Source organism: Talpa occidentalis, unplaced genomic scaffold, assembly GCF_014898055.3.
Source record: "Talpa occidentalis isolate TD23 unplaced genomic scaffold, MPIMG_talOcc4v2.1 talOcc4.3, whole genome shotgun sequence".
Lineage (NCBI taxonomy): Eukaryota > Metazoa > Chordata > Mammalia > Eulipotyphla > Talpidae > Talpa > Talpa occidentalis.
The window spans coordinates 138,033,345-138,048,383 of record NW_023603184.1 but is presented as its reverse complement, the minus strand read 5'-3'; the positions used below and the strand labels follow the sequence as shown (position 1 = coordinate 138,048,383).

The 15,039-nt window shown below is 46.3% G+C and overlaps 1 long non-coding RNA gene across 1 annotated transcript in view; it reads right to left on the bottom strand.

The window, feature by feature from the left end:
- The window catches only part of LOC129146660 (uncharacterized), a 30,390-nt gene extending 15,724 nt beyond the window's left edge, over nucleotides 1-14,666 (bottom strand). Inside the window, exons 1-2 of the long non-coding RNA XR_008553655.1 lie at nucleotides 14,466-14,666; nucleotides 13,198-13,278 (exon numbers count right to left, since the gene is read on the bottom strand). This is a non-coding gene — a long non-coding RNA (uncharacterized LOC129146660). The remainder of the gene's footprint in view (nucleotides 1-13,197; nucleotides 13,279-14,465) is intronic.
- Nucleotides 14,667-15,039: the final 373 nt, after the last annotated feature.

Below are 15,039 nucleotides of genomic sequence, written 5' to 3'. Positions count from 1 at the left end.
TAAGAAGACGTGAATGAGAGATGATTTTTCTCTCTCTGCCATTGGAGGATGCAATGATAAGATGCCATCTGCAACTGGCAAGATAACCCTTATCAGAGAGTGGATCTTCTGGCACCTTGATCTTGGGCTTCCCCACCTCCAGAACTGTAAGAAATAAATGTTCGCATTTAAGCCTCCCAGTCTATGCTATGCAGCCCAAGCTAAGAAGGGCACTTCTAGGGCTCCTGTATATCTGTGACAACTTCAAGAGATGGAGAAAGTTGAACAACCCAATGAGAGGCAGAAGCACAAATATCTACTGATGCCCAAAAATCTTGGCAAGGCCTGGCAGGAGTGACAGTTCCCAGGAAAATCATGGCATCTTTCTGGGCTCACCATTCCACCATTGCTGACCAGACTTATTTGTGAAGTCCCCCAGAGCTCTCAGAAATATCTGGAGGGGACTGAGGGTGGCAGGATGTTGTATGACACATTGGGAAAGCCAAGAAAGCACGGGTGTGACTGTGGATGGATTCCTTTGTACTTCTGGCTTGTGTGAGGGCCACCAGGGAGAACATCAAGTCCCACAGGAAGAAATTATGACACATCTGTAAGCCACGAAAATTGGCCCCCCAAGCCTGAGCACCCTGAATCACTGCACCTTCCAAGAGACAGATCTTGTAAAAATCACCTAACTTCTCCCATATGCATAAAATGGAAGTTTTAATAGTGTCTGCATCAGAGGACTATGAGAATTAAGAATTAAATAAGATGATGTATTTTAAGTATATAACATAGTATGATTAAAGTATCTGGAACATAATGACTATTTAATAGATTTTTAAGGGGACGAGGCTGGAGTGAATGACCACATCCACATTCTCACCAGAGTCTCGCCTGTGCAAGGGGGCAAGCAATGAACCACTGTGATATAAATGAGCCCCTGAAGCTGGGCTCTGTGAATTGGCCCCCGCTTTTTTATTTCTATATAGCAGGCTGAGACCCATTAGTCAAAAGCTCAGTGGTGCCAAACTCAAATTTTAACACATTCAATTGGTTTATTTAGCCCAAATAAGCAGATGCTTAGCCATTAAGATCCTGTCTGCTTGGCATACCCAAGTCTGCTGACCATAGATAAGATAAGTCCCTTGGCTATAAAGAGTCTCAAGGGCTCTCTGACCCAAAATCTCCCCTTCGGACTACTGAACAACATCATCAGACACCTAAATCCCTTACCAATCCCCTGAGCTCCTTTGTCCCCTACTTTTCCCAGTAGTGACCCCCATGGCACAGCACCTGGACAGGCCTGTGCTGGGAGGGACTTCCCCCATCTACATCACCATGTCGAAGCATCCCCAAATACAGTCTGAGTGTGCTACTGCCACCTCGTGGTCATATGAATTTTCTTTCATCAAGTCCCCAAAACTTCCTACCACTAGAGCCTTAAGGAGCAACATCAACACAGGCATGTCCTAAACTCACAATGATATGAATCTAGGAAGCAGGGAATTCTGGGATTCTAAGAGGCAGCAGTCACTAGGCTCAGAAATCCATGCCACCATCAGGTCTTTGCCAGTGACTGAACCACAAGAGGTCAACACCAGCAGGACTCCACATAAGTAGAAAGCCATGAAAGGATGGAATGCAAAGAAGCAGCCATGCATCATGGTTAGGAGGAGGTGAAACTCACACTAGTCCTTAGAGGTACAGTGGCTACAGCCAAGACTAGGACAGAGCGGAGGTCTGCCTATCGCCAGATATTGCTGTGTATCAAGCACCTACAGAGTCACTGGGAGGGCAGGAATCTGCTGCTGGTGGCGTTCTTGATGGTGGTGGTGGTGATAATAATAATGACCGTGAAGTTGATGATGGTGGTGGTGGTGATGATGATCACACACATGAAGGTGATGATAATGTTAGCTAACATGTATTAAGCACTTATTATATAACAGACACTGTGTTAAACACTCTACCTGCATTTTTGGACTTAATGGATGTAAGCACCCTATCAGGTTGCTTACCCCTGACTTCACATATGAGAAAACTGAGTCTTGAAGCAGAAGAAACTTGTCCAAAGAAACATAGGGACTCAATCCCGGGCAATACCCCCCAATTCCATGCCTTTTTTCCATATTTTCATAGAGAAACGGTGTCCCTGTGACAGAAACGGCAAAATGTGTTCCATGTCCCATTTTGTAAGTTTTGCAATCAGCCTCCCAGGAAAGAACAAGAAATATTGAACATGCAACATTTAAAGGTGTTTCTAACATCAAAGAGGTATAAGACTCAGAGGCTAGATCTCCGTGACCTCTGAATATCCAGGTGCAAAATGACAGTTCCAGCCACCTGTGCAGATGCGCAGTTTCCTGGAAGGCAGGGCTGCTGCTTCTGCACCCTGGCATCACTACATACCAAAGAGGAGCATTCGGAATTAATCCACCCAGAAATAACAAGGTAGAAACATGCATTTTGAAAAGGCACACACAGCCAGTGACAGCATCAACCTACCTGTCAGAAGTACAAGCACATAGAAAATTCTAGCTTTCCATTAATGGCAGGGTACTTTGTTTTACTTTCAAATGCCTCCAGAAACAACCTACTCAAGGTGGGTGGCAAGCTGTGTTTCACACCCTACCAGGAAGCACTCATGAAAACCACCCGTGGCTTCACAGACCAGTTTCCCTTGCCAAACCAGGGAGAATGCAAAGCCAAAGGAGCCCATCGGTGAGGCACTACAGCTACGAGGCGTGTGCCTCTCTCTGTGCTCCAGAAAGATAAAAGGAAAGGTCTCCTCTGGGAGGGCAGTAACAAGAAATTGACATAAACCTGTGATATAATTTAAGACAAGGTTCTATTCGGTCCTATCGTGATCCAATTATGTTCTCAAGTCCACCGTGTCACTTCAGCTACACTAGACTCTCCCTGAGGCCAGGGACAACATGACTCATTGCTCTAATCCCCCACGGCACTCATGTAGAGCCCCAAGCATAGCCATCAGTTGTTCTGGCAATAAAAATTGATTTACTTTACTTGGGGCCAAAGATTATCATTTGGGGCCAACAATGATCATTATTGCATCTATCCATTTTTCCCATCTTGGTGAGCATCCAACTGCATACTGGATCATAATTACCCTTAGCAACAGCCTCATGATTGGGAGTCCTATTTGTTTATCAAGAATTCAGCATCAAATCAATCATAAATATGACTACAGGCATTTAACTAGAACTCACACTCATTTAGAAGAGTAAGATGATTCTCCACACAGGAAAATTTTAGAGCTTGAGAGGACAGGAAATAAAAGATGCTCTACTGAACGCCCTCCACTCCACACAGGCAAACGCAGAGGACATGCCAAGCCACCCAAGGGCGAATGGACTCCATCTGCTTGTGGGTTCTCTCCACAACACCCTACTGCACCTCTTTGGGAGCCTCATAAAATTGCCAAGAACATAACATCTTTGGTCAAATACCCATCTCACAACTCCAACTCTGCTATATCCCGAGCAGAATTCCCCAGAGTGGTTTTCCTAGTTTTCATCCCACCGAATGTTAACAGGTGCTGCGCCAGAGATACACCTTGTGCTCCTCGCCTTCACCCCCACATTCTGTGCCAAATTGTGCAGGAGCTGGGACCCCACAAACTACATTTCCCACAGCCCCTTGCCAATGGGCCTCCAATTATACTCCACAAATGAGAAAGAATATCAAGCACAGAAGATGAGAGAGTGCATTCATTTTCTATTTCTGCCCTAGCAGTTTACAATAAACTTAAGCTGTGGTTTAAAACAACACCCATGGACTGTCTTACAGCTCTGTGGGTCAGAAGTCCAGTGAGGGTGGTGGGTTCTCTGCCTGGGGTCTCACACAGCAGACGTCACAGTCCTGGCCAACCTGGGCTCCTCTTTGGGAGGAACTTCTGTGGGAGAATCTACTTCGAGGCTCATTCAGGCTGTTGACAAAATTCAGTCTCATGAGGTGGTAGGTTTGAGATCCCAGGCTTCCTTGCCGCCTGTCCATTGATTGCTGTTTTCAGCTCCCAGAAGATGCCTGCATTCCCTGATTCACAGCTCCATCCATCTTCGAAGCCAGCAGGGACACACTGAATCCTTTCATACTCCAAATTTCTCTTATTTCTCTGTGTTCCTCTTCTACTTTTTGTTTAAGATTTATTTATTTATGCATACAAGAGCTGGGGTACAGGCCAGAGATGTGGGGGGTGGGGGGAGGTGAGAGGATCCACCAGAGACAGAGTAGGGAACAGAACAGGCAGACTGACTGAAAAACACTGCTGAGGGGAGCAGCAGGCGAGATAGGAGAGGTCTGCCTTGCCATGTGGGTTTCTCCCTGGCCAGCCGGGGATTGAACTCGTGCTGCAGAGGCTGTGGATTGTATCATAGTGCGGTGCTTAACCCCTTGCGCCACCAGGGAGCCCCCTCTCTTTTACTTTTAAAAACCCATGAGATTATATGAGTCCACGCCAGGTAATCCAGGATAAGCTTCCTATATAAGGCCCACTGATTAGTAACCTTAATGACACCTGCCGAGTCCCTTTCACAAGTAATATGACATATTCACAGGCATGACACCAGGGGGCAGAGATCACAGGGATCAGAATTCTGCCTGTCCCAGAGGATGACACCCCTCCAAGGGAGAGCTGTGGACACTCACCACTCAAGTCACTTCCATCATGCCAGCACAGGGGTAAAGCATCTCCCCATGACATCTGTGTTCCACCACACCACCTTGCAGAGCTCAGCCTTCTGTGAGTTGGCCCCAGAATTGCAGAAGCAAATATGACCCTCATTCTGGTAACACCACCCCCACACTGTGCAGTTGCAGCCATTTCCTATGCTTATGAAGCTCCAGGACACAAAGCCTTTTAGTTTTTTCCAGCTCTCCCAACACTATTTCAACCAGATCTCAGTGGCTGCCCCTCTCTGGCTTACCTACCTTGCCCCTCTCTGGCTTTCCTAAATAGACTCTGATGGGAAGAAGTACCACATGACAAAAGCAACCTGTGGCCTTGGAAACACTGGGTCAACCAATTTCAAATAGTTTCATTCCTGCAGGACTTCTCAGAAGCTTGAATATATTAATGTGCATCATAAATACCCCAGGAAGGGATCAAGCATGCAGTATATTAAACAATTTTTTATCAAGGAATCCTTGTCTTATAGAGCATCTTGTCAGCCTAGAACTCTTGGAACTTTGGGAAACATTGTCATAGTTGAAATCCTCTCAAGTTAACACTAGTCAGCTCTAGGTATTAGATTAACCAAAACTGTATATTTGTGAAATTTAGAAAAACATGCAAGAGTTGATTTGGATGGCTAGGGAAGTTACAACTTACAAAACTAAGTTTTCACGCTGTTTCCTATTCTCAGACATTGAAAATCATTTCAAATGTAAGGGCGAGAGGCATTCTCGAAAAGAGGCATTAGTGAGGAGGCACAAATGGGGAACGTCCAGGCTTCCTCCCAGCTGTTTCTTTACGAGTCTTAACTGTGAATGTGTGTAAAGCAGGCACTTTTAACTGCCTCTGCTTGCTTCTCCAGGGGTTGCTCCTCTCTCCCTCCTCCTCCCCCGCCAGCCCAGAGGGCAGGAGAAGGACAATGAAGTCAAGGCAACCCCAAAGGATTCACAAATACCCCCACAACAGAAACAGGGTTAAACCACCTGCTTCCCTCTTGATGAATTCTTACAGTCATTAAAAATGATAATCACGATGACTTTGCAGCCACATGGAAAAAAGGCTTATGATATAATTAATGCTAAGTGGAAAAATGCAGAACACAAAATGATAGCTACACTATGATTACAGCTATTTAAATTATATGTTCATGGGGACAAAAACTGGAAGGGAACATGGAAAAAATAAAAATAGCTTAATTTGTCAGGAATGACAGTGGTGTCATGGGTGAATGTTTTCTTTCTTTATATTCAGCTAATGATTCTGTAATCCCAAGCAAATCTTGAAAAACTCAAATAAAAAACAGACATAAGAATGTGTGGAAGTGGGAGAGGGTAGGCAGGCATTCTTGTTTGCCTGAGGGTGAGAAAGTAGGATCGATCTAGAAGGATAGGAAGAGTCAACCTGATTTTTATATCAAAATGTAACTTGCTTTCTTGCTGCTTAAAAATCAGAGCATCAAGCTTCTAAGCAACCAGCCTGCCCTGCTAGGGAAAGGCAAATTTATGTTCCTTAGGGTCTGAGGTTCTAATAGAAAGGGTGATTTCTATCCTCCCTAATAGAGTTGTGGCAGGAGACTAAGAAGAACAGGGCTTTCTGGGGGAGTGAGGGGAGCTGAAGACCTGGGAAGGACTTGAGGGGCTCTGATGGGGGCCCATTCACCCAAGGTCATGTGCAAGAAGCTTTCCTAAGAGAGTCTCTAGGAATGGGCGCCTAGGGAAGGACTGGGCTAGCCACAGGTTCAGAAGCTCTCGCTAGTCATCCATCCCACCTGTCAACTTCATGTTGGGGTAACGTCACACTTGCCCAGGAGCACCCACATCCGAAGGCCCAGTGATGATGTGAGCATCTTGGCATCCTGCTGAACCTCATGTGTGCAGGCAATGGAGGGGCTCTGGGGGCCACACTGGACATGCAGGACATTTGGAGCTGGGCAGAGGAAAGCAGGGGCTAGACTAGGTCAAGGAAGAATGACCCTTGGCAGTATTTCTTGTTGGGGAGTCAGCGTGAACCTGTGAGTGAACAGGGCCCCTTGAATTACACTTTGGGGAACAAGGCAGCCTGGAAGCCCAAGGCTGGGAATGTACCCTTGGCATCAGGAAGGTGCCCCCTGTTCTCTTACTGAAGGCAGGCCATGTGAAGGGAGGGGGGCAGGCAGGAGGGCTTGCTCCAGGACAGAGGAGCCTGCTGAGGGGTGAGGCATGCCGGCAGATTCTAGGTAAGAACTAATGGACATGCAGCAGAGCACGAACCCAAGGGACTCTGGAACAAAGAGGCACCATGGGGGTCAGGAGAGAAGCTGAGGAACTGGACAAGCCCAGCGCCCAGGCAGCTGACCTCTCTCTGGGCAGTGTTCTCCTGTGCCCTCCCACTGTCTGGCATGGGACTTGGTCCAAGGCAGGGACCCTAGCACTCAGACACCTGTCAGGTGTGCTGCATGCCTGTCAAGTGTCCCCAGGCTCTCAGCTCCCAGAGACATCCAAGTTCCAGAGGGTGAGCCATGGAAGGGCACACTCAGGCTCACTAAATGTCCTCCTTCTCATCCCTACACCGCAGGGCGAGAGGGACTTTGCAGATGTGAGGGAGGAAGGTTAGGGTTGTTGAAACGAGGAGGTTATCCTGGATTATGTGGTGGGCCCAGTGTAGTCACATGTGTCCTTGGAAGTGGGAGGCAGGAGGGCGGGAGGCAGAGGAGCTATGACAACAGAGCCAGCGATGCAAGGCCACGAGCTCAGCAATGTCAGTGGCTAAGAGAAGCTGGAAAAGGCAGGAACCGAGTCTTCCCTGGTGCCCAGGAGGGAGATGACCTTGCCAATGTGTTGATTTTAGCCCAGAAAAACTGAATTTGAAAAACATGCACAGGTAAAATACAGCAGGAATAAATCTTGGTCTTAGTGAAAGAATTTAATGGTTTCCAGAGGGAGCTGGGGGAGGGAGGCCGAAGGGGTATTGGCACAGGTGGTTTAATAGAGGGTGAGTGGAACATGTGCACATATGGAGGAGCAAAAACATAACCCCAAAATTCAAATTAAATTAAAATAAATCCCCCCAAAAAGAACTGATTTTGGTCTTCTGTCCTCCAGGACTGTAAGATAGTAAATTTGTATTTACGATAAGCCACTGATAGCTAATTTGTTATAGTCAAATAGGTTGGTGGTTATTTGTTACAGCTGCAATAGGAAACTAATACACAGTAGTTAAAAGCTAGAGCGCCAGAAAGGCAGCAAGTAGAAATCTCCAACTCCAGCTGCTGCTGTCTGAGGAGAGTGGGGAGCTGCTTGATAGTGTTAGATAATTGACACATAGCAGCATGGAACTCTGAGTAAAGGAGAAAAACTTCTAGAAACTTCCATTCCTGGCTGATACAAGTCAGAATATACTGAGGGAGGATGACAGACCAGACCTTTGCATATCCTACTTCAGTCCATCCCCAGAATAGCTCTGTGGTACAGTCACAACTGGCCTCACCATTATGCAGATGTGGAAACTGAGGCTGGGGGGTGAGATTACTCACTCAAGCTGAGGAGCTGGAATCTGAACCCAGGCCTGAGCACTGAACCACTGTATGATGCCGTATCACAAAAAAAAAGAGCACAAATTTCACTACTTCCCTCACAGAGCAGGAGTGGGACATATCTTGAGGCAATGACCTAGGGACACAGCCAGTGAGCACGGAATGGGCGGCTTTCTAGAACACAGCCATGAACTCTGTACAACTCAGCAAGCCAGGCTCTGGGCTTTGAAGACTAACCGTAGCGATCTCCATGTCCAAGAATATAAGGGATTGATTGAGTAAATCATGGTTCATCGATACAATAAAATACTAGGCTGCTTTTTAAAACCACGATGTAGATGATTTAGATCTATATTTATTGGCATGGAGGGATGTTCCTAATACATCATTAAACCTAAAAAGCAAGTCACTAAATAGTATACATGGCATAAGACAGAGAAAGAATAAGAAATAGCAGTAGTTATCACCAGACATTGCAGTTATTTTCATTTTTCTCCTGCTTATTTATCTTTTTTATAAATTTTGCACAGTAAGAAGAGATTGCTGGAATATTTAAAGGTGGGAAAACTAAACTTTAGTAATTACAAGCAACAATGTGCAATGATAAAAATGTTGTGAAGTATTTATTCCCTAGCAGACCAAATACTGATGAATTTACCCAAATTTAATCCTTTCCACCAAGAACTGCAGCCCCTGGTATTTCAGATTTTTGTAAAGGAGGCTCAGAGGGATTATGTGATTTGCCTCCAAGGTTACCCAAGATGAAGGCATGAGGCTGGGATCTAACCTAGATCTGTCAAACTCCATCAGCTGGGCTCTGGGATACTGTAGCACCAGGACTGTGAGGATTCCACACAGCAGGGAGGCAGGAAAGACCAGTGGATGGAACAGGTTGAGGAAGATTGGGAGAGGGCAGGATGCACTACCCTCACAGCCCAGTCCCCTGAAGCAGGCTCCCTCAGCCTCAGCACCATGGAAACTTTGGGCACAATCATTCTTCGATGGAGGACAAGAGAGCAGTCTGCTCATCCCAGGCTGGTCAGCAACATCCCTGACTTTTCCCCATTAGATGCAGGAGCACCCTCCTGGTTATGGCAGCAAAACCATCTCCAGTCTTTGACAGTCATCCCCTGGAGGGCAAATCACCCTTGATTGAGAACCACTTCTTCCATCAGAATGACATGGTGGAGGCCCCAGGACATGACTACTTCCTGCATATAGTCATGCGTCAGCCAACCGTACAGTTCACTCACCGATCAGTCCTCTTCCTAGCCCTTCGGTCCGTCCTTAGATATTTGGAGATAAAACAGTTCCTTTAGTCATCACTAAAAACAAATGTCCTAACTGCTGCACCCCATGACACTGGCATCTAATATCCTGAACTCTAGAAAGGACAAAGTTAAGAGCATCCCTTCAAGAATGGTTACACCATGGACCCTTTGCCATCTTTGTTGAGGGTTCATCCATGCCCCTGCACTCCCTGAATTAAAAGTTAAGGGAAGCTGGTTTCTTCTTGTAAACACCACGCTGTGCAGTCATTACAGGCTTGCTTGGAGATAATCAGGGCTGACACTTGCTGTACATGCAGGGTTTATGGGAGACCACCCACAAAGTCGACTCAATGCAAAATGACACTCCTAAGTAATCTAATCCCAAAATGTAGATTTCATTCCAACAAATTGCACACAAGTGGTCTCCTGCTGGTTTAACTGTTGCCTGGAAAGGCAAGCCCCACTGCATCGTGGCAAGTACGTTAGCACAAAGCAACCGGCCATTAACAAAATGCAAATGCCACGTCTGGCCCTGTAAACATGGAATGTCACCAAGAGAAATGAACTTTTATACCAAATTAAAATGTAGTTAGAAGATGGGGTAAAACGCATCACCTTTGTTCTCACTGATTTTCCCTTTAAATCAAAGACCAAAAACAGAACAAAAAGATGAAGAAACAAAGTGTTTTCTTTTTGCATTAGACTCTTGCCCACAGTTTCCAGTGTGTTCTGAGTTGAACCAAAATTTGAGGGAACCAATGCCCTAACTTGATCCCCACTCAGTATGTATCTACAGTTCCAAAACATACAGTCCCCAAACTCCTATAGAAAGGGCTTTTCATTTACTCCATACTCCCCCCTCCCCAAAATAATTAAATATATAATTTTTAAAAGGATGAAAACTAAGACATTTTAAAGTCTCAAGCCATAAATTCAGCATGAACTAACAATTTGCCAAGGTTGCATAAAAAGTGGATACTATCCTAGGATGCATTAATAGAGTTTACTGTTCATGTTAAAGGAGGTGACAATCTTAGTGTCAGGTGATGTGATCACATGTAGAGAACAGAGGTTCTCAGATTGATGTGAAGGTGGACATCTTGGGTGTCAGGCCCCCTGGCATCCAGTCGACTATTTGGGAAGTAACAAAACAATGTGGCATCATTTTCAAGTATCGAAAGCTGACCCAAGGGGTTTAATGATGGAGAAGCAGTTGATGAGTCTACCAACCCACAGCTGACTCATACTATGTCTTCTCCCTCTTCTGTCTCCCCTAATGGCACTAAAAACTGTGCTAGGTCCCTCAGGGGCACTCAATAATTATGTGGTGGGTTTTCAGATAAATCCTCACTGAGGGCTAAGTCTATATTAAGAAGTCAAGTAGTGGGCCTCCCCGGTGGCGCAGCGGTTGAGCGCTGGGTTGCGAAGCTGCGCGCGGCCTCTGCGGCGCCGGTTCGATCCCCGGCTGCTCCCCGGCCACCAGAGGAGGGTCCCACATGGCGCGCAGACCTCTCCTGCCGCCCGCTGCTCCCCTCAGCAGTGTACTTCGGTCCTTCTGCCTGCTCTGCTCCCCGCTCTGGCTCTGGTGAATTCTCTCGCCCTCCCGCGCTTCTGACTATACCCAGTGCATGTATAAAACAAAACAAACAAAGAAACCAGCAAACAAATAAATAAAGCATGCCTCTATAAAAAAAAAAATAAAAATAAAAAAAAAGTTAAAAAAAAAAAAAGTCAAGTAGTAAGAAAACATAAAAAATCCATATTTAGATCAGTGATTTTCAAACTGTGGGTAATGACCCACTAACAATATTTTGTTAGGTAGTTTGATTGATAGGCCCATACCAGTATGTATATTAATGAAAAAAGAAGAGATATCTTTGAAGGTCCCTCTCCTGCTTTGTAGAATTCCTTTAGAAACCCCAGAAATCCAACGCTTCACCTGCTCTCCACTGCACCACAGCCGAACATGGCCAGCGAAAAACATAGAACCCATTAGTCGCCATGAAATTCATTTCCATAACTTCATCTGAGCTGTAGATCCTTATGACTCCTGGACATCACACTTCATTCCCTCTTCCTCTCACCCTGCCCCAATCCTAGATCATCATCCTCTCCCCTCCAGCACCCTCTGTCTGTCTCCAGCACCAGCTCTCCCATCCCCACTCTCAGCTGCTGACCTTGCTTCCTGCCTCGCTGAGAAAACAGAAGCATTCAGAAAACAACTGCTCTAGTCTCCCGCCTCTGCCTCTACCCACCCACCAGCCTCAGCTCCCATAAACTCTATCCTGCCCCACCCTTACTGTGGAGGGGCCACTCTTGCCCCCAGAGAAGGCCAGCCTCCCCATTTAAACCCTGGATCCCACTCAAGAACATAGTTCCAACAACCCACCCCTCTCTCACCTCTCTTATCAAAAGCTCCCTTCACCACTGGTTTATTCCCATTGGCCTGATAGTTTCCCCATCATGCACACATGCACATGTGAGTGTGCACACGCGCACACACACACCCCTCCTCACTCTACTTTCCCTCTAATGCCACCCCATTTCTCTGCTTTCCTATTTCTAGAAAACTCCTTGTATGAGTTGCCAGTTCTCCTTTGCCAAATCCTTTCGCTTGCACTCACCCCAATCAGATGAGACCCCCATCATGCTGCCAGAATTGCTCTTGTCAGTGTCACCAGTGACATCCATGCAGCTAAATTCAGGGGTCAGTTTCCATCCTTGGACATGGCTGCTCGCTTCCTCCCCCTTAGGATACTCTGCTCCTCGGTTTCCAGACCACCACGCGCTTCCAGATTTCCTCCTACTTCTTGACATTCCTTCTCATCTCCTCCAGGTGCACCTCTGATCTCCCCAACCTGCTCATACTGGAGGACCCAGGGCTCACGCCTGGGTCTCTTCTCTGCTTGCTCCACTCCCCAGCAATCTCATTCAGTCCCTGTTATTTCAGTCACCTGCTGAGGACTCCCAGCTTGTTATCTCTAGCTAGACCTTCTCTCTGAGCTTCTGGGTCAGGTCCAAATGTCTACTCACTCTCTTCACTTGGATGTCTAATAGACACAACTGATACTGCTATCCTGACTCTCTCCCACCCCCAAAATTTGTTTTTCTCACATCAGTAGCTGGAAACTCAGCCCTCCTGTTTTTGCAAGTCAAACCCTCAGAGTCATCCTCTCTCTACTCCCTTTCTGTCACTGACTCTTCACTTAAACCTTCAAAATATACCCCATAACTTCTCCCTGCTTTCAGGAATACCCTCCTACTCCAGCAACCACAATTTCTTACTCAATTACAGTCTATCCCCAACACAGCAGTCTGGGTGAGATCATGTCATCCTCAGGTCAAAATCCTCTAGTAGCTCCTAGCCAACTCACTGACACAGGACAGACTCTTGACAGGATCCCATGTCTCGTCAGTCCTGCCTCTCTTGCCTGAGGGTTACCAAAATGAAACTGTCCACTCGGGGCTCACTGAATAGATGCCATTGATATGGACAATCTGTTTATTAGGACTGTTGCAACTAGCTAATCATTTCATTCATAAACAACCAACTAACCCTCATCCTGGAATCCTTTTGACTAATTCAAGTCAGGTGTGATCCCGTGACCTCCAGGTGAGCAGTGGGGTATCCAATTTGCCACCCCCAGAGCATCCACCCCTCTGGCTGTAGAGTCCCTATGGTCCATGATACCCTCTTCCCTGACAAAGCTCCCGTCACCCAACGCCACGCAGGTGCATACCTCAAATCTGTAGCTGCAGCAGCTCCTGCTGGTATCGTGCAGCTGTTTCTTTTCACGAGCCTCTTTTGTGCACTGACATATCTGGGGGAAAAAAGAGGGGGAGCAGATTGAATTTCAGGAGATAAACCAGCTGGCTTAAGAGAAATAGAAAGATGATGTGGTCAATGGGACCCTTTTCGTGGGAATAGAGTTCCAGGAAGCCAGGTCCATCCTGGGCTTTGCACAGCACTCATCTTGCCCCTGAGATAGGGATTAAGGAGATGGGCCCATCAAGATGCACGCTTTCCAAATATTCCTCCAAATCTGGAGTGTACACACAGCTCAGGAGCTCTGAATTTGAACACTGTCACTACAGCCCAATCTGGCTTCAAATGCACTGTGCTTGCTTCCTTGTTGTATTTTTATTTTTTCCAGGTGCAGAGATTAAGTGTGCACATACTCTTAACAGTGCTGACTGCTTGAGGACTCAGCTAAATTGGCACTGGGGCCAATGTGTGACTCTTTGACCTTGTAATTGCAAATATGGAGCTGTTTGTTTTTTCAGAAGTGCCTAAAACACATGGGACAGGTTTAGAGTTTCCACATCAGCCCACCTCTTTGGTTCTTTCTGATCTAAACAAACTGCTTCCCACAGGTGGGCCAAGAGTATTTATTCTGGTCCCATCGTTTTGAGCAGTCCCAAGCTTGGAGATTTCCAAGATGGAATCTGCCATGTCTTTAATGTGGCAGAATCTTAAACCAACACTTCTCAGTGCCAGAAAAATAATAACCTAGCCTAGAAAGAAATCAAAGCTTTTCTATTTCTATTTCTATTTCTATTCAATGAGGTTATTAACACGGTAAAAAAAGAGGAGGCCATTTTGGTGATCAAATACACAGGCTCCAGTGAGTTAACCTGGGAAGGAAATAACCACAGACAGAATTCCTCACTGGAGATAATCATTACAGCAAACGACATTTGCAATCTTTTTTTTCTTCTATGTGTAGGAAACAAAAGTTAAAACCAAGTTAGTAGCACAGCATTTGATATGCTGAGCTCAAAATATGCTTGCACCAAATTTCAGCATCTTGAATTCAAATGGGACAATACCTTTCTCTGCCCAAATTAGCAAAACAGAATTTGCAATGAAACTCCCTAATCTAAAGTCTGCTAGCAACAAAAAACCTGAGTCCTGGCAAGCTTCAGGGAAGGGAATCGGTTGCTCCAAACAACCAATCTCAATTCTTATCCTAGTGTCTATAGTCATTCCTTTGCCCAATTGGCTTACCAAAGACTGAGGCCTCTGTGGGCCAGTCAGCTCTGTGTTGTGCTGCACCCCAGGCCAGGCAGGTTCACCATTGGTTCTTGCAGATGAAAAGAGAATTGTAAGGGCAGGAGGACACAGGGCAGGTTTTTTCTATGATCCAAGCAGATGGGGTAAAGGAGAGAGTCCTGGAGCCCTCAGTGACATCTGCAGGCTTTTATTGGGGTTTACCAGGTACACAGCAGGCAAGAGTACTAGGGGGCCAGAAGGCTGGCAGGCCTCCCAGCCCCCAGCAAGTCTTCACTCTTTCTCAGCTCTCCGGCGTTCCCTGGCATTCTCTCTGCTTCTCTCGTGGTTCTGCTCTCTGCTGGCATCTTCGTGACACCGCCCTTATAAGCCCAGTCTTAGCCCAGGTGAATCCTATCTACATATACCCATACCCTACTCCAGGTGCCCGCCATCAGGCATGCATTCAGGACCGCAAGGATCCATCATCTATCCTAATTGTGGGAAGGCAGAAAAGCCTGAAACTTTACTTACCCTACAAGAATCTTGGCGTCTTCGTGGATCTTACAGGCCTTTAATGCTAAGTCAGGGG